Source organism: Macaca nemestrina, chromosome 2 (genome assembly GCF_043159975.1).
Source record: "Macaca nemestrina isolate mMacNem1 chromosome 2, mMacNem.hap1, whole genome shotgun sequence".
NCBI lineage: Eukaryota > Metazoa > Chordata > Mammalia > Primates > Cercopithecidae > Macaca > Macaca nemestrina.
Window position 1 is genome coordinate 28,374,772 of NC_092126.1, and position 19,637 is coordinate 28,394,408.

The window sequence follows — 19,637 nt, forward strand, 5'->3', positions numbered from 1 at the left end:
CTCCATGGAGATGAAACTGTGTCAAACCACCACACAACATGTTTTCAGTGCACTTAGTATTGTTAGGTATTCTACCAAACACTGTGGACACACACTAAATAATTCAGTTAGAGAATTAATTTGCTAGTAATTTTCTAGAAACATGAATTACCTAGGCCAGAGTTTGTTTCTTTCAGCCAGTGGCTGAATTCCCTACATAGTTAAATTATCTCAAGGGAGCCAGTGGCTGGGGTTGTAGCAACATCCAGAAGGTTTGTAAGTGGTAGGTAAGTGTATGAGCCTTCTAGACATCACATGAAGTATTTGAGATAGCTGACTAGTAGTCCCCCAGCTGTGTTCTTTCCTTGGACTATTGAAGTCTTCCCCTTTTAAGTCTTGCATTTAATCAACCAATATTTACTGAATAGTACCCTGTCTATTCCAGGCCCTGTGCTGAGGGTTATGGGGACAAGGGTGTCACAGATTAGGTTCCCTGGGAAGCAAACTCTGAGACAGATGTTAGTGTGTAGGAGGTATATTGGGGAGTGCTCACGGGGTCAGCACCTGTGGAAGAGAAGGTAAGGAAGCTGGATGGGGTAAATGGAGAGGTTAAACTGTGATGCAGTTTCAATGGAAGCCTCAGGCAACCATATGAGGAGTTTAGAAGAATGAAGAATGACCTTTCAGAGCTGTTCTGCACTGGGGCAAGAAAGGCTGGGCCTTCATACATCTGCATCAATATTGGCCACTCCTAGGAGGGGGTGCAACCTTGGGCAAAGTGACTTTTTTCAGTTTTAAGCTTTTTGCAGTCCCCAAAGCTGCTGGTAACAGAGGGCTCTCCTCCAGCAGCTCTCCCAGAAACTACAGTACTAAGTTCTTTATTCTTTTTTTCCCTCAAATTCTGCCAAGTCCCAGGATAAGTCCTTTTTTCTTAAAGGGAGATCTGGGGAGCATATCACAGCATCCACCATAAATGGTGGCCAGAAAATTAAGTGTCTAGTAGAGGCGATGAGTAAAAATCTAATTCCAATGTTGTGTGATAGGGACTACAATAAGAGTGAGTGTCTCATAGCAGAGGAATTTAATGTAGTTTAGAGAGGAAAAAGGAGTAGCAGATAAATTCTGAAAGATTATTGGAAATTAGAGAGACAAATGTGAATGAAGAGGGCAGACTGGAAAGCTAGGAGGTTAGAAAGTAAGTAATGCTTAGGGAACAACTTCCAAACTGGATTCTTAGAGTACGGTTAGATATTCTAAAAGAAGTAAGGTATAAACTGAGATATGAGGGATAAGCAAAGCCAGTCAGGTGAAAGGAGTGTGTATGGGTTAGGGGTGAGTAGGAGAGTGGGGCATTATAGACAAGAGAGCTTATGAGAAGGCTTGAAAGGAGGAAGTGAAGGAGGGAGAAAGAGGGGGAGGGAGGGAGGGGAAGAGAGAAAAGGAGTTGAGTAATTGAAGGAGGCTCCAGTTTGGCTGGAGAGTGGACTTTGACCATGAAGGTTTTTGTGTACTGTGTAAACAAGTTTAAACTTTATCTCGGGTGCAGTGGGAAAGCTCTGAAAGATTATAAACAGAAGAATGACATAATCACTTTTGCTGTCATCTGTCATTTATCTCAGCATACCTCATTATTATTTATTCTCTTAAGGTTTATGTATGGCACCACTTAGGTACAACTGAATCTGAAATAATTTCATTTTCACATCCTGTCACATAGCTACCGTGTTGTATCAGTCAGGTCTTGACCTAGAATGAGAAATGTATATTGGGATTAGACCTTAAGTAAGTGTGCGAGCTGGTGGGACAGGCTATGCGGGCTGTTGTGTTTCTAATCTTTACCTGTAAGTTGCTATGGTTCAGCTAGACCTATGATCAGGAAGAAAGGCTGGATGTGAATGACAGCAAGGACAAATGGGAACTCAGAAAGATGAACTAGAACCCACGACTGTTTCTTACCACCTCCAATTTTGACAATGTGGGTGACTGTAGGAGAAGCTGACACGCTTCACTGTGGAGCGGCACGTGCATCTGGCCCAGGTCCTGGAGAAGCTAAAGGAGGAGGAGATACAGTGGGAGCCGGAGAAGCTGCAGATCTACGCACTTCTCCACGCCAGCCAAATGGGGCAGAGGTCAGTGACGATGTGTGTGGGCTGCCACAGTGCCTGCTGCTCTGCACTTACCTTCAAAGGGCAATGGCTGCTGCTTCACTCCCACCTTCCAAAGCTCGTGAGAATTTCTCTTGTGGCCAGTGCTAGCTTAGAACCATACACAGAAAGGAATTCTGGGAGGCATAATTCTAGCTCCAGTGAGTTGAAACTGTGCCAAAACCACCACGTATGTTTTCAGTACCCTTAGGACTATTAGGTATTCTACTAAACACTGTGTACACATGCACACATTATATATATATATAAATTATAAACTATAGACATATATATATACATATATACACATGTGTATATATATAGTTTAATTATTTCAACATATACTGAAGGAATATAAACCTCATTTTATAGATAGGAAAAGAGATAGACTGAATGACTTGCTTTAGTAAGAAGGAAAATTGGCATTTACATTTATTGGTCTAATTCACAACCTATAATTTCACTCGCTATGAAAAATAGCCTTCTCTGCCAAGTATTATAGAAAGGTAGACAGATATACATATTAAAAACACCATTTTTGCCAACATAGCATATTTTGATATATCTAGCCCTAAAATGAAAAGAGTTAATGCACACTGATCCTTGCTAATGACTTTTGATGCTTGATACTATGATCTGTCTTTGGCACTCTCACAGTCGTCTGGCAGCTCCTCCATCACTGCTGTCATAGGGGAACTGTGGCTTTAACTGTCTTCCTAATTTTCTGAGGCTTACAGAACATTTTAACCATGGATATCCAGATCTGGGATATACATATCTATTATCATCAACCAAAGCCTAAAGTCCTCTAATGACTGCATCTTAAATTGTGAAGCCTCTCCTGATTGAACACCTGTGAACACCTTATTACCACTGGGAGAGATCATTACTGTGACGGGGAATCTTGAAGATCTAGAATCTGGGGAAAGAGGAGAGGTACTCCATACTAGGCTTTTCCACTTCAGTTTGCTTCTGTCACTTTCAGCTGCTAGTTTCTGCATCTCTTTACCTCCTTCTCCAAGTCAGGTGGATCTCTGCCTGAGTACGCAGAAGAACTCAAATAGCAGGGAATTAATTCCACTAGGAGCAACTCTCAGTCAGTGAGTGGTGAGAGATGGTATAAAATACGCCAGTTCACCCTCAGCTGGGATAAATCTGGAGCATATGATTTTATGATTTCACATGATTTTCCAGAATTTTCTTGTGTGCTTAAACTCCAGTCACTCACCATGTTAACTTAATAAAATAAGTAGTTTTACTGACTGCCTTTTCTTCCCTGACCTCCTTCCATGCTTCTATACAGGTATTTCCTACACTTTCCAAATAAACTATTTGTACTTGAATCTTTGACTCAGATCCTGCTTCTGTGGAAATCCAAACTAAGAGAAGAGAGAAGGATATGGAAGGGAGATGAAAAATGTGGAACATGGGATAATAGAGGGAAAGAACTAGAGAGAGAAACTGGAGAGAAAAAAGGAACTGGGTTGGAGGGAGAAGCTCCTGGGATTCTGAGGGACAAGAAAAAGGTTGTTTCCCTAATCTGAAAATAAAACTGCTTGGTGAGTCCCTTACATAGACCTGCACATAAATCATATCTGTGATGAAATCAAAATCAGCACTGTAGGAACTCAGGGGCAGAAGACATACTCATCTATCAGAATCATTGAAGGCCCCCAGTCCATTTTATAGCAAAGCTTAAATGGCACAAGAGACCTTTTATAAGAAAAGTTCAGTTTCATAAATGTACTGTCTATGTATTCATCCCAAGTCTGATTTTTCATTTTTTCCCTCTTTCCACTTGCATATCGAGAGAGAATCAGGAATTTTTCTGACTTTGTGACCCATCTTTTTCCTTTTAGATTTTGAAGTAGTCAAAATCTGGGCTGTATTTATGATAAGCAGTGCCTGTAATATGACTTGACCTTTTCCAAAGTGTAATAAAAATTCATGCCAAATGCACTGACAACTAATTTCAGACTGAGTTTTTTATTGAGTAGCTCAGGAAATAAATAGTAAACATCTGAAGTATCATTTAGTTAGTGAATAAACCTCTAGTTGTATACAGTAACTTCCCCTGCCAGAGGACTCGCCTGGAGTTGTATCTGGGTTTTCTTTCTTTCTTTCTTTTTTTTTTTTTTTCCTTTTTTTCTTTTTTTTTTTATTATTATACTTTGAGTTCTAGGGTACATGTGCATAACGTGCAGGTTTGTTACATATGTATATTTGTGCCATGTTGGTGTGCTGCAGCCATCAACTCGTCAGCACCCATCAACTCGTCATTTACATCAGGTATAACTCCCAATGCAATCCCTCCCCCTTCCCCCCTCCCCATGATGGGCCCCGGTGTGTGATGTTCCCCTTCTCGAGTCCAAGTGATCCCATTGTTCAATTCCCACCTATGAGTGAGAACATGCGGTGTTTGGTTTTCTGTTCTTGTGATAGTTTGCTAAGAATGATGGTTTCCAGCTGCATCCATGTCCCTACAAAGGACACAAACTCATCCTTTTTTATGGCTGCATAGTATTCCATAGTGTATATGTGCCACATTTTCTTAATCCAGTCTGTCACTGATGGACATTTGGGTTGATTCCAAGTCTTTGCTATTGTGAATAGTGCCACAATAAACATATGTGTGCATGTGTCTTTATAGCAGCATGATTTATAATCCTTTGGGTATATACCCAGTAATGGGATGGCTGGGTCATATGGTACATCTAGTTCTAGATCCTTGAGGAATCACCATACTGTTTTCCATAATGGTTGAACTAGTTTACAATCCCACCAACAGTGTAAAAGTGTTCCTATTTCTCCACATCCTCTCCAGCACCGGTTGTTTCCTGACTTTTTAATGATCGCCATTCTGACTGGTGTGAGACGGTATCTCATTGTGGTTTTGATTTGCATTTCTCTGATGGCCAGTGATGATGAGCATTTTTTCATGTGTCTGTTGGCTGTATGAATGTCTTCTTTTGAGAAATGTCTGTTCATATCCTTTGCCCACTTTTTGATGGGGTTGTTTGTTTTTTTCTTGTAAATGTGTTTGAGTTCTTTGTAGGTTCTGGATATTAGCCCTTTGTCAGATGAGTAGATTGCAAAAATTTTCTCCCATTCTGTAGGTTGCCTGTTCACTCTGATGGTAGTTTCTTTTGCAGTGCAGAAGCTCTTTAGTTTAATTAGATCCCATTTGTCAATTTTGGCTTTTGCTGCCATTGCTTTTGGTGTTTTAGACATGAAGCCTTTGCCCATGCCTATGTCCTGAATGGTACTACCTAGGTTTTCCTCTAGGATTTTTATGGTATTAGGTCTAACATTTAAGTCTCTAATCCATCTTGAATTAATTTTCGTATAAGGAGTAAGGAAAGGATCCAGTTTCAGCTTTCTACTTATGGCTAGCCAATTTTCCCAGCACCATTTATTAAATAGGGAATCCTTTCCCCATTTCTTGTTTCTCTCAGGTTTGTCAAAGATCAGATGGCTGTAGATGTGTGGTATTATTTCTGAGGACTCTGTTCTGTTCCATTGGTCTATATCTCTGTTTTGGTACCAGTACCATGCTGTTTTGGTTACTGTAGCCTTGTAGTATAGTTTGAAGTCAGGTAGCGTGATGCCTCCAGCTTTGCTCTTTTGACTTAGGATTGTCTTGGAGATGTGGGGTCTTTTTTGGTTCCATATGAACTTTAAAGCAGTTTTTTCCAATTCTGTGAAGAAACTCATTGGTAGCTTGATGGGGATGGCATTGAATCTATAAATAACCTTGGGCAGTATGGCCATTTTCACGATATTGATTCTTCCTGTCCATGAGCATGGTATGTTCTTCCAATTGTTTGTGTCCTCTTTTATTTCACTGAGCAGTGGTTTGTAGTTCTCCTTGAAGAGGTCCTTTACATCCCTTGTAAGTTGGATTCCTAGGTATTTGATTCTCTTTGAAGCAATTGTGAATGGAAGTTCATTCCTGATTTGGCTCTCTGTTTGTCTGTTACTGGTGTATAAGAATGCTTGTGATTTTTGCACATTAATTTTGTATACTGAGACTTTGCTGAAGTTGCTTATCAGCTTAAGGAGATTTTGGGCTGAGACAATGGGGTTTTCTAAATATACAATCATGTCATCCGCAAAGAGGGACAATTTGACTTCTTCATTTCCTAACTGAATACCCTTGATTTCTTTCTCTTGCCTGATTGCCCTAGCCAGAACTTCCAACACTATGTTGAATAGGAGTTGTGAGAGAGGGCGTCCCTGTCTTGTGCCAGTTTTCAAAGGGAATTTTTCCAGTTTTTGCCCATTCAGTATGATATTGGCTGTGGGTTTGTCATAAATAGCTCTTATTATTTTGAGGTACGTTCCATCAATACCGAATTTATTGAGCGTTTTTAGCATGAAGGGCTGTTGAATTTTGTCAAAAGACTTTTCTGCATCTATTGAGATAATCATGTGGTTCTTGTCTTTGGTTCTGTTTATATGCTGGATTATGTTTATTGATTTGCGAATGTTGAACCAGCCTTGCATCCCAGGGATGAAGCCCACTTGATCATGGTGGGTAAGCTTTTTGTTGTGTTGCTGAATCCGGTTTGCCAGTATTTTATTGAGGATTTTTGCATCGATGTTCATCAGGGATATTGGTCTAAAATTCTCTTTTTTTGTTGTGTCTCTGCCAGGCTTTGGTATCAGGATGATGTTGGCCTCATAAAATGAGTTAGGGAGGATTCCCTCTTTTTCTATTGACTGGAATAGTTTCAGAAGGAATGGTACCAGCTCCTCCTTGTACCTCTGGTAGAATTCGGCTGTGAATCCATCTGGTCCTGGACTTTTTTTGGTTGGTAGGCTATTAATTATTGCCTCAATTTCAGAGCCTGCTATTGGTCTATTCAGGGATTCAACTTCTTCCTGGTTTAGTCTTGGAAGAGTGTAAGTGTCCAGGAAATTATCCATTTCTTCTAGATTTTCTAGTTTATTTGCGTAGAGGTGTTTATAGTATTCTCTGATGGTAGTTTGTATTTCTGTGGGGTCGGTGGTGATATCCCCTTTATCATTTTTTATTGCATCAATTTGATTCTTCTCTCTTTTCTTCTTTATTAGTCTTGCTAGCGGTCTGTCAATTTTGTTGATCTTTTCAAAAAACCAACTCCTGGATTCATTGATTTTTTGGAGGGTTTTTTGTGTTTCTATCTCCTTCAGTTCTGCTCTGATCTTAGTTATTTCTTGCCTTCTGCTAGCTTTCGAATGTGTTTGCTCTTGCTTCTCTAGTTCTTTCAATTGCGATGTTAGAGTGTCAATTTTAGATCTTTCCTGCTTTCTCTTGTGGGCATTTAGTGCTATAAATTTGCCTCTACACATTGCTTTAAATGTGTCCCAGAGATTCTGGTATGTTGTATCTTTGTTCTCATTGGTTTCAAAGAACATCTTTATTTCTGCCTTCATTTCGTTATGTACCCAGTAGTCATTCAGGAGCAGGTTGTTCAGTTTCCATGTAGTTGAGCGGTTTTGATTGAGTTTCTTAGTCCTGAGTTCTAGTTTGATTGCACTGTGGTCTGAGAGACAGTTTGTTATAATTTCTGTTCTTGTGCATTTGCTGAGGAGTGCTTTACTTCCAATTATGTGGTCAATTTTGGAGTAAGTGTAATGTGGTGCTGAGAAGAATGTATGCTCTGTTGATTTGGGGTGGAGAGTTCTATAGATGTCTATTAGGTCTGCTTGCTGCAGAGATGAGTTCAATTCCTGGTAATCCTTGTTAACTTTCTGTCTCGTTGATCTGTCTAATGTTGATAGTGGAGTATTGAAGTCTCCCATTATTATTGTATGGGAGTCTAAGTCTCTTTGTAAGTCTCTAAGGACTTGCTTTATGAATCTGGGTGCTCCTGTATTGGGTGCATATATATTTAGGTTAGCTCTTCCTGTTGAATTGATCCCTTTACCATTATGTAATGGCCTTCTTTGTCTCTTTTGATCTTTGATGGTTTAAAGTCTGTTTTATCAGAGACTAGTATTGCAACCCCCGCTTTTTTTTGTTCTCCATTTGCTTGGTAAATCTTCCTCCATCCCTTTATTTTGAGCCTATGTATGTCTCTGGGTGTGAGATGGGTCTGCTGAATACAGCAGACTGATGGGTCTTGACTCTATCCAGTTTGCCAGTCTGTGTCTTTTAATTGGAGCATTTAGTCCATTTACATTTAAGGTTAATATTGTTATGTGTGAACTTGATCCTGCCATTATGATATTAACTGGTTATTTTGCTCGTTAGTTGATGCAGTTTCTTCCCAGCCTTGATGGTCTTTACATTTTGGCATGTTTTTGCAATGGCTGGTACCGGTTGTTCCTTTCCATGTTTAGTGCTTCCTTCAGGGTCTCTTGTAAGGCAGGCCTAGTGGTGACAAAATCTCTTAGCATTTGCTTATCCGTAAAGGATTTTATTTCTCCTTCACTTATGAAACTTAGTTTGGCTGGATATGAAATTCCGGGTTTAAAATTCTTTTCTTTAAGAATGTTGAATATTGGCCCCCACTCTCTTCTGGCTTGTAGAGTTTCTGCTGAGAGATCTGCTGTTAGTCTGATGGGCTTCCCTTTGTGGGTAACCCGACCTTTCCCTCTGGCTGCCCTTAAGATTTTTTCCTTCATTTCAACTTTGGTGAATCTGGCAATTATGTGTCTTGGAGTTGCTCTTCTCGAGGAGTATCTTTGTGGCGTTCTCTGTATTTCCTGGATTTGAATGTTGGCCTGCCCTACTAGGTTGGGGAAGTTCTCCTGGATGATACCCTGAAGAGTGTTTTCCAACTTGGTTCCATTTTCCCCCTCACTTTCAGGCACCCCAATCAGACGTAGATTTGGTCTTTTTTCATAATCCCATACTTCTTGCAGGCTTTGTTCATTTCTTTTTCTTCTTTTTTCTTTTTTTTTTTTTTTTTTTTTTGAGACGGAGTCTCGCTCTGTCGCCCAGGCTGGAGTGCAGTGGCCGCATCTCAGCTCACTGCAAGCTCCGCCTCCCGAGTCTACGCCATTCTCCTGCCTCAGCCTCCCGAGTAGCTGGGACTACAGGCGCCCGCCACCTCACCCGGCTAGTTTTTTTGTATTTTTTAGTAGAGACGGGGTTTCACCGTATTAGCCAGGCTGGTCTTGATCTCCTGACCTTGTGATCTGCCTGTCTCGGCCTCCCAAAGTGCTGGGATTACAGGCTTGAGCCACCGCGCCCGGCCTTTCTTCTTTTTTCTTTTGGTTTCTCTTCTCACTTCATTTCATTCATTTGATCCTCAATCGCTGATACTCTTTCTTCCAGTTGATCGAGTCGGTTACTGAAGCTTGTGCATTTGTCACGTATTTCTCGTGTCATGGTTTTCATCTCTTTCATTTCGTTTATGACCTTCTCTGCATTAATTACTCTAGCCATCAATTCTTCCACTTTTTTTTCAAGATTTTTAGTTTCTTTGCGCTGGGTACGTAATTCCTCCTTTAGCTCTGAGAAGTTTGATGGACTGAAGCCTTCTTCTCTCATCACGTCAAAGTCATTCTCCGTCCAGCTTTGATCCGTTGCTGGCGATGAGCTGCACTCCTTTGCCGGGGGAGATGTGCTCTTATTTTTTGAATTTCCAGCTTTTCTGCCCTGCTTTTTCCCCATCTTTGTGGTTTTATCTGCCTCTGGTCTTTGATGATGGTGACGTACTGATGGGGTTTTGGTGTATGTGTCCTTCCTGTTTGATAGTTTTCCTTCTAACAGTCAGGACCCTCAGCTGTAGGTCTGTTGGAGATTGCTTGAGGTCCACTCCAGACCCTGTTTGCCTGGGTATCAGCAGCAGAGGCTGCAGAAGATAGAATATTGCTGAACAGCGAGTGTACCTGTCTGATTCTTGCTTTGGAAGCTTCCTCTCAGGGGGGTACTCCACCCTGTGAGGTGTGGGGTGTCAGACTGCCCCTAGTGGGAGATGTCTCCCAGTTAGGGTACTCAGGGGTCAGGGACCCACTTGAGCAGGCAGTCTGTCCCTTCTCAGATCTCAACCTCCGTGTTGGGAGATCCACTGCTCTCTTCAAAGCTGTCAGACAGAGTCTTTTGCGTCTGCAGAGGTGTCTGCTGCGTTTGTTATTGTTTACTGTGCCCTGTCCCCAGAGGTGGAGTCTACAGAGACAGGCAGGTTTCCTTGAGCTGCTGTGAGCTCCACCCAGTTCGAGCTTCCCAGAGGCTTTGTTTACCTACTTAAGCCTCAGCAATGGCGGGTGCCCCTCCCCCAGCCTCGCTGCTGCCTTGCCGGTAGATCACAGACTGCTGTGCTAGCAATGAGGGAGGCTCCGTGGGCGTGGGACCCTCTCGGCCAGGTGTGGGATATAATCTCCTGGTGTGCCCGTTTGCTTAAAGCGCAGTATTGGGGTGGGAGTTACCCGATTTTCCAGGTGTTGTGTGTCTCAGTTCCCCTGGCTAGGAAAAGGGATTCCCTTCCCCCTTGCACTTCCCAGGTGAGGCGATGCCTCGCCCTGCTTCAGCTCTAGCTGGTCAGGCTGCAGCAGCTGACCAGCACCGATTGCCTGGCACTCCCTAGTGAGATTAACCCAGTACCTCAGTTGAAAATGCAGAAATCACCGGTCTTCTGTGTCGCTCGCCCTGGGAGTTGGAGACTGGAGCTGTTCCTATTCGGCCATCTTGCTCCGCCCCCCGAAAAGGTGTCTGGGTTTTCTTTCACTTCTCCTTCTCTGACAGTGGGCTCCAAATGGTTTCCTTACCTGCCACTACTTTCTTTTGGTTTGCTTGTTCTCTCATATCTTTACTGGGCTGGAGTCACGCACAGTCCTCATACAAACTGTAGAACCACCTACTCTCGGATTCCTGTTGTTTACCATCATGAAAACTTAACTATTCATGAAATAAATATAAACTAAGATTGATCACCAGTCCACCCCCCAAATACAACCAGCATTTTCTTAGCAAATGAGTTCTTTTAAATAGCTAGGGTACAACCAGTTTTAAAGTTGCATTACATTAGCATTGAGTAGACACTAAGATATAGATTTGGTCCAGCTCTCATAATGATTCCTTTGCCTTGCAGTATTAATGAAGACTGTGGTAGATGCAGCTGAAAATGCAGTATTAATAGGTTCTAGGCCACTATTTCTACCCTCGTGATTTTTGTACTATCTGTACTCAAATGTGCTTAGTGTTTTTAATGAGTCACTTTAAAAACTCAAGATATTTGTCTAACAAGAAAATTAAAATCACTACCACAAATACAAAGTTTTATTTTTCTAATTTTTACTAAAATGGATGCAAAATTTTAAAAACCTAATTTGGTCACTGAATCACCTAAATACAGCTCATAAACCACACTTTGGGAAATATTGCTATATGAAAGTATTTCCAGTGATTCCATTTTTACTATGAAGCAATGCTTGTAGAATTAGTTAACATGGTGATATCACACTGATCATCTATGTCTAACTCCCTCTAAAGAAAATATTTTCTTCATACAAAGCATGTATTCTGACCACAGTGGAATAAAAATAGAAATCAATAACTGAAGGAAGACTGGAAAGCACACAAAGATGCAGAAATTAAACAACCCATTCTTGAGTAAAACCAATGTAGCAGGAAAGAAAACAAAAGGGAAATTAGAAAGTATCCGAAACAAATGAAAAAGTAAACACAAAATATAATTATTTATGGTATGGAAGAAAAGTAGTACTAAGAGGGAAGTTCAGGGCAATAAATGCCCATATTAAAAAAAAGAGAAAGAGATAAAGATCTCAAATAAACAACCTAAGTCCAAAGTTAAAGAAAGGAAGGAAAGAGTAAAGGTTAGATCAGAAATAAAATAGAAAATAGAAAAACAATAGAAAAAAAAGATTGGACTGAGGGTTGGTCCTTTGAAAACATAAATGAAATTAACAAACAGTTAGCCAGACTAAGGTAAAAAGAGAGAAGCTTCAAAATAAATAGTGAGAAATGAAAGATGAGACATTACAACTGATGTCACAGAAATAAAAAGGACCATAAGAGACCACTAAGAACAATTATACACCAAAAAACTGCTTACATAGATGAAATAGATAAATTCTTAGAAATATACTGACAGACACCAGTCAGGGTTTTCCAGAGAGACAGAACCAATAGGAATGAATGAGAAGGAATTTATTAGGGAAATTGGCTCATGTGATTATGGAGGCTGAGAAGTCCCATGAGAAGTCTGCAAGCTGGAGACCCTGGTTTGACACTGGTAGTGTGGCTCAGACCAAGTCTGAAAGCGTAAGAACCAGGGAAGTTGAAGGTGTACCTCAGTCCAACACTGAAGGTCTGAGGACTAGGATGGGGGAATGTTGGTATAAGTTCCAGAGTCCAAAGGCTGGGGAGCCTGAAGTGTTCAAGGACAGGAGAAGAATGTGTTCCAGTTCCTGGAAAGAGAGAAAATTCACCTTTCCCTTGCCTTTTTGTTCAATCTTGGGGCCCCGGCCAGTTGTATAGTGCTCGCCCATATTAAGAGCAGATTTCCATTCAATTCAACTGGGGTCGAATCCTGATTTCCTCCTGGAAACTGAAGAATACACCCAGAGTTGTTTCAGTAGGGAGGGAGCTAATATATTTATCTACCATTGTCAGTCACTGGGTGAGGGCTACTCCTGGGATAACTACCTGGCAATTCTCAACCTTCCCTGTGTTTGAGCTAATCAACATTTCCTGTGGACAAAGAAAGCTCTAGACAGAGAGTGGCAGGGGCTGTGTATGGGAACTGAAGCTGCAAAGGGGGTGCAGGTTGGATTACAATGGATCTTCTATATAAAATAAGCACAGGGTAATACAGGAACATGTAGGAAGACCTAATCCAGTCTTGAAGACTCAAGGAAGTCTTCCTGGATCAACATATCTTGTCAATAATAATAACAAACATCTAGAAAGAGCATTATAGCTTATAGATCATGTTATCTCATATAATTATTCCACTAACTCTGTAAATGATTATTTTGACAGAAAAAAAGCTGATACTGAGCAAGCTTAAACTGTTCATGACCCTTGAACTCAAGTCCAGGACCTTTTTGTTTTAAATACAGTTCTCTTTCTCCAACATGATAGTTTGAAAATGTTGACTGTCTTCTGTGAACCTGCTGGAAGGCTACTGGGACACTATCTGAGTTCTATTAATTATTTAAAATGTAACTAATTTGGTAGAAGATCATTTATCTGGAGCTCTAAATACTAAGGTATTTAAATAAGGGAATTAGTCTTCAAGGAAACTTTTAAACAACTATTATTTAAAACATCATCTCATTGTAATAACTGAACAGTGATTTGCTACATGTGTGGCATTTAGAAGCATCAAGATGGTGTGAGCCCTGGTGCTACTGAGACCTACTGCCAGTATCATGGTGATCCAATCTACAGACATCAGTGGGGAATAGGATTCACACAGGATTCAGAAGTTATTTCAGGTTGTAAGAATCTCATGGATTTTATGAAACAAAGGTCATTTGTACAGAGCAAAAGATACTCTAAACGTACAAGCTGAAAGAAATTTGAAAAAGGGGATGCAAGAGCAATCTGATAGCACTCATTAATCTTATTGATGTGTAGATGCATCATCTCCTTCTCCAGTTTCTGCAGATGCTGATACCACAAATCATTAGGAATTTCCTGATCATTTATTTGTTCATGTTATTCCATGATATTTATGTGTGTTTTGGGTGGTGGTGGGGGCAGGGTAAAGAAGTAAGTGTGCATCACCAACTTTGATTTTTAGTGGAAAAATTGATTAGTAATGTATTCATTCAATTAATATTTTATATAATATGTCACACTTTCACCCCATTTTCAGATAAACTCAGAGTTTTGATTAATGAGATGTTACCAGTATTTGATATATATTTCACTTCATTTGTTTGATAGATTTATAATGAGTGAAAGATTTTGTAAGCCAAATATACACATTTTAAACTTGTTTATTTCTTATTGAAACTTCAACGTAGATTTTACATTCAATCTAGCTTCTGCCCCTTGCTAACTGCTGATTTTGGGCAAATTATTTGACTCTTCTTTGTTACATTTCTTCATCTGTAAAATAGAGATTATTATCTACCATTTATTGAATCTTTCCACTGTATCAGGCACTTTGTTAAGCACGTTACAAGTGATACTTATAAAATATTACTTGTATGAATGTAACATCTATTCTACATTCTCAAAGCATATTTTATGCATTATTGAGCTGTTTTAGAATTAAAGTATTTAAACTCCAAAGATACCATTATTAATCCAAGTCCTAGACATTTGTATAAACTACCTTCTACTTAGAGATAGCATTGTGTAATGGTTAAAGGTACAAACTCTGGAGCCAGATTGCTATTACTAGTTATATGAATTGGACAAGTCACTCAGTGTCTCTTTGATTTAGTCCTTTAATGTGAAATGGGTACAGTAATTTACTAAATAGGGTTGTTGTAAGAATTAAATAAGCTAATGTGTTCATAGAACTTGGTGCAGTGCCTGACATAGAGTACACATTAATAAATATTTGCTATTATTATTATTATTGTTACTGTTACTCTCCTAAACAGTATGCGGCCTTAGAGGGCTTGCCAAAGCAACTAATAACAGCAAATTTTTGCATTACTGCTGTTATTTTGCATTGCAGAGATTCCTGGTATGCTTTACAACAGTGAAACAATGGAGACCTAGGGTTAGAACTCAATAAATTGACATTTTTTTTCATGGGCTTAAATATTATTTGCAAGATGAAATTTAAAAAATGTATATTCACACTTTCACATTGTTGCATCGTCCTGGGAAAAGATAAAGCATATTTCTGTTGCATAGAAGGAATCTGTTTGGATTCAGTATGTAGACACCTACGATGTAATTTGCCACATTTATGATCTTCCTCCTGAAGCAAATGCTTCCTGCTAGGTTGTACAGACACATTTTTTCAATCTCTCTTCCTTTATTGTTTGATAGGTACCACTGTATTCCTGGAGATCCAAATGATAAAACTGCAGTGAGTTCTAAGGAGTTCTACCTATATGGTTGATATGTGGAAGAATTGATGTTCTGTGACCCACATTTCTCTAGTAACAGATGACAACCTAAAGGAAAATGTCCATTAGTGCTGAACGGTAGCAAGGAGAATAAATCTGCATAACTCTGCCAATGGATAAAGTGTGATGAAAATGATTACTTTCAACCTTGTTTCTTCCCATATCTCTATTCTGGGGTCCAGGGTTGTAGGCTATAATAAGGCTCTTCCCTGTTTAGACTATCCTGAGCTTGTCTACATTCCCAAATTTTCTGGTGAAATAAAAGAATGCCAAGAGTGACATGAACTGATGTGGGGTGGAGGGGGGCAGATTTACTTCCAAATTATTTTAGTAATTTTTTGATCTTTGGTATTTTCTTAAAATGATGCCTTGAATGTCTGGGAGTAGTCATCTCTCCTCTCAGATCTTACCCGTCGGTTGTTAACAGAATGGCTAAATTTGGTCTTAGTTTGTTTTCCTATAACGACTGGACTCACTATTCTAATGCCTAGCTTAATAAAACTTCTGGATAACAAAGGTAAATGGGCTCAAAGCAAAGCAAAGTTAAGCCAGACCAGGTCAGGCAAAGCAGAACAAAAAGAGCACAACCTGCAAAGAAATCAACCAAACCAAAACTGTCTAGGCTAATCAGTATTTGGAAGGGTGAACTACATTCTTATAAAGTTGAAATCTTCCCTTATGGTTTTTGTTGCCTCCAAAAACCAAGCCAAGTCAAACCAATTTAAGCCAAACCAAACACCAACCAACCAGTTAATAAACAAGCAAAAATGTCCAATTTTAATTTCTATACCTTTTCCTTACCTGTCAGTTCAGTTCTCCAGAGTGACACATCTAAGTGGGAGAAATTTATTTTAGTTTGTTTAAACAACTAACATTTATTTTAGTTTGTTTATTTAGCATGAGTAACTCCATTTTAGTTTGGTTTGGCCTGTTGGGGCCTAGTGCAAGAGCTTAGTCCAAAACAATGGCCTCTCATAATTTTGTTTAAAAAATTCCCCCTTTTGGTTCAGGTTCTCACTTAGGTGAGAGTATGACCAAAACTTAGGGCCTTAGCGCTGCTCTCTGTTACCATCATTTTGGGTTTCTTGTCTCAGCACGTCATTTGTAGGTTACAGTATCCTTATGGTCACTCGTTTCTTTCAGCTTTTGTCATTCCAGTTGAAGAGAGACCATTTGACATTCTAGAGATGGCTGCATGCAAACATTTAAAACCTTTGAGAGAATACAGTACACCAAGGAGATTATTATTATAATCTCAGGGTCCCCATAAACCAAACCACCTATTGCATATCTATTTTATCTAATAGAGCTCATTGATAGAGAGAAAACTTTGCTTTCCAAACAATCTGTCTTTTGTCTTTCCCTTCTTTTATTTTTTTTTTTTTGGAATTGTATTTAGAAGGCAAACAAAAAATTTTTATCTTTTAATATTACACAAAAATCTTGTTCAAGAGAGAAAACTAAATTTTACCCTTATATTAGTAAACTATTAATGTCAACGTCAATTTTTAATAAAACCTCATAGACAAATATATCCAATCTTAATCAGTTTGACTGTAAGGCAAGATTTTTATAAATCTTTTATAACTCTTTACAAATTTTTGGTAAAGAGCAGATTAGTACTTTAAGAAAACTCTGTTGTGGTTTTATTTCTATGTTCAATTTATGGAAAAACTGAATAATGCCCCTTTAAATTTAGTCAATATTTTCACACATAGATATTTTTTTACAAGGTTAATTTTTACAAACTTTCCACAACCTGTTTAGACTTTCAGTTTTTTTCTATCTCACTTAAAACAACCCTTTAACTCTCTAAACTTAGGCAAAAAATTCACATTCCTATGACTTTTAATAATCTTTTACCAAAAACACATTTTTCTTTACATACTTTGCATGTAAAACTGTTTTTTCAGTAGTTTCAAATACATGTTACACTGTTAACCCTTAGTGACTTTTGCTTTTGGTGAAAAACCTTGGTAAGTTTGGGATTTTAATTAGGTACTAGGTGTGGAGCCTAGGACCCAGATAAAAATGCAAATAAAGTCTGACTCTTTCCAGCATCTCACTCCACGTGTCCCAGGCCTTACCTAACTGTAAGGCAGGCAAGTTGTACCGTTAAGAGTCATAGTGGCATTTTACAAATTATGTAGGAGGCCTAATCACCTTTAAATTGTCCAACATTTCTTGCATAAATTCCCTTTTGTGACTTTTTTCATGACTTATGTAGACCACCTACAGCATGCTTAGACTTTCTGACTTGTCCTAAACAACCTCTTTTTAAACAACCAGTCATTTTACTTTAGCTTAGGATGAGAATTTACTGTACAAGATCCTTTCTTATATAAAATGTCTTTTATTTAATACCTTTGCATAGCTAGGGGGCATGGCTGATTTCACATGTCTTCAGGTCTTATCTAGAATTTAATGCTCCAAAAATAAATTGAACAATTTTTAAAAGTCAAAGAAGCAGTTTATGACCTTAAAGCATTTAGCAAACTTAATATCTGACCTGCATAATTTAGACCAAATGTTTATACTTTTGAAGAAATTTTTATTTTACCAATAATTTTTAAACTGCCTTTATTTCCCAAAGATTATTTAAGTTACATGAACTAAAAGGCATTACACTTTTTACTTTTCTGACAAAATATTTCATTTAAGCTCTTATTTTTAAACCAATTAAAGCTCTTTCATATATAAACATCACACATATAATACATATAAATACACAGACAGCAAAAGATAAAGGACTAATTTTCCAAGCCAGGAATTGAACCCTGAATCTGAGCCACCATTGTGAAAAGAGAAAGCATGGCCATGTGGTCACAAGGTCAAGCTCCCAAGGACATACAACACAACAGGGAAACCTCATCCAGTTTTTTTTTTCAGGGACCTGCAGCAAAGTTTATAACTAACCAGTTTGTGGGACTATCTTGAATAATGGGCTTACAGGTATTCTAAGCCCATGTTCTATCCTAAGGTACTCCTCTCCATTATAGGACACAGAAAGACACATAAAGCACACTAGATTCACTACAGTTTAAGATTAGTCTCGTGAGTCCTTTTTCCCATTAATTAAAATTTTACAGAGGAGATAAACAGTGATTTTTACCATTCATTCAACCAGTTTGCACAGAGAGAGAGAGAGAGAGAGAGGCCAGAAGTCTGACTGGTAAGTAATTCTTACCTTTTTGCCAGCATGCCAAGCTTCTGGGTTTCCTTACCCTGAGTGGCCCTCGTGACCTAGCTCACTGCACTATAGCCCTGGTGGCCAAGCCACAGCACAAAAGAAAATTATCTTTTTCTTTTCTAGCCAGAGTAAAACACAAGTGACAAAACACAGACATTAACCACTCTGCTTAGCATCCAATATTAAACTGGCAAGGCTTAAATTTGCCCTTAGATAGGCTCCATCATCTTTAGTCCAACCTCCAACTAGGAGTTTCATTATGTGGTCTCTGGGCAAGATGGCCTCTCTGAGTAGTAGAAAAGATAAGAGAGGGAAAAGAGAGAGGGAAAAACATTGCCTATGGCAGGGTGGTGAAGGCAAAGAGCTCATGGAGGCCAGAGAAAGATCTGCCCACTCATTACAGCAACACCGAAAAATTCAGGCAGCCGCTTGTCAGTAACAAAGGGATCTTTTCCAGCAGTCCCATCAACTCTCAAGTTTCCCCTTTTGGGGAGGAAAAAGCTCCTCATGTCCCATGGTCCCTCATACATGCTAATCCTGTCACCCATAGCCATCAGCAAAGAGTGCAAGGGAGATTATTCCAAAGAGAATAGCAGTTAACATCCCATAGTGCCAAACCGTGTTCTCAGCTGAAAGGGACTTTACTGAGAGCCCTCATTTTAAAATGTGCTTCAAGGTGTTGTTTATTTGGAATGTTCCACAGCAAGTTATCTTTAGTAAGATTTTGCCATTTTTGTAAGACTTTTCTGCCTCCACGCCTAATGTATAAGCCACAAGGAACTCAGTTTTCCAGAAATTAAGGATCCCTCTGTCTTAAAATAATGATTTTACTCTCAGGTTCTCTTGATTAACTTAGCCAATGATCTATTTTTTCCTACCTAAGTGCACAAGAAAAATGAAACAAACACAAAAATCCCTGAAATTTTGAATTTTCAGAAGTCAAATTTCATAACCCTTGCAATATTACTGCTTACTACCAGTTCCTGTCTGACCCAGTCAGATGTAAGAGGCCTCTACTTGGATCCAAGCCAGTTAATTCCCGATCAATCCATTCCTGGACCCAGTCCAGTTTCTGTCATGACTTCCAAACCAGGTTTGGGTCAGGAATTTGCTCAAAGAAACTTGGGGAATCTCAAAACACAAATTCGTGGAGCACCAAAATCTGAGACGGAGCTTACCCAAGATTCCAAGCTACTCTGGGAAATCCTTGGACACCAGTGGGTCCTGCACCAGGTACCTTGTGTGCTCATTCAGCACTTCTGGGGGTCGCAGGAAGCTCTACTTCAGATCCCACTTCTGGCACCATCTGATAAAAAAACAAAAACTTTAGC

At 39.3% G+C, this 19,637-nt stretch overlaps 1 long non-coding RNA gene across 2 annotated transcripts; it reads left to right on the plus strand.

Annotated features, from left to right (window-relative positions):
- Positions 1 to 43: 43 nt before the first annotated feature.
- Positions 44 to 15,227, plus strand: LOC105488901 (uncharacterized). 2 transcript variants are annotated; one of them, XR_011619329.1, is made up of 3 exons: positions 44 to 266; positions 1,840 to 2,108; positions 15,037 to 15,227. It is a non-coding gene; the product is annotated as an uncharacterized lncRNA (long non-coding RNA). The 2 variants fall into 2 exon arrangements; XR_011619330.1 differs by having other exon boundaries at positions 1,969 to 2,108.
- Positions 15,228 to 19,637: the final 4,410 nt, after the last annotated feature.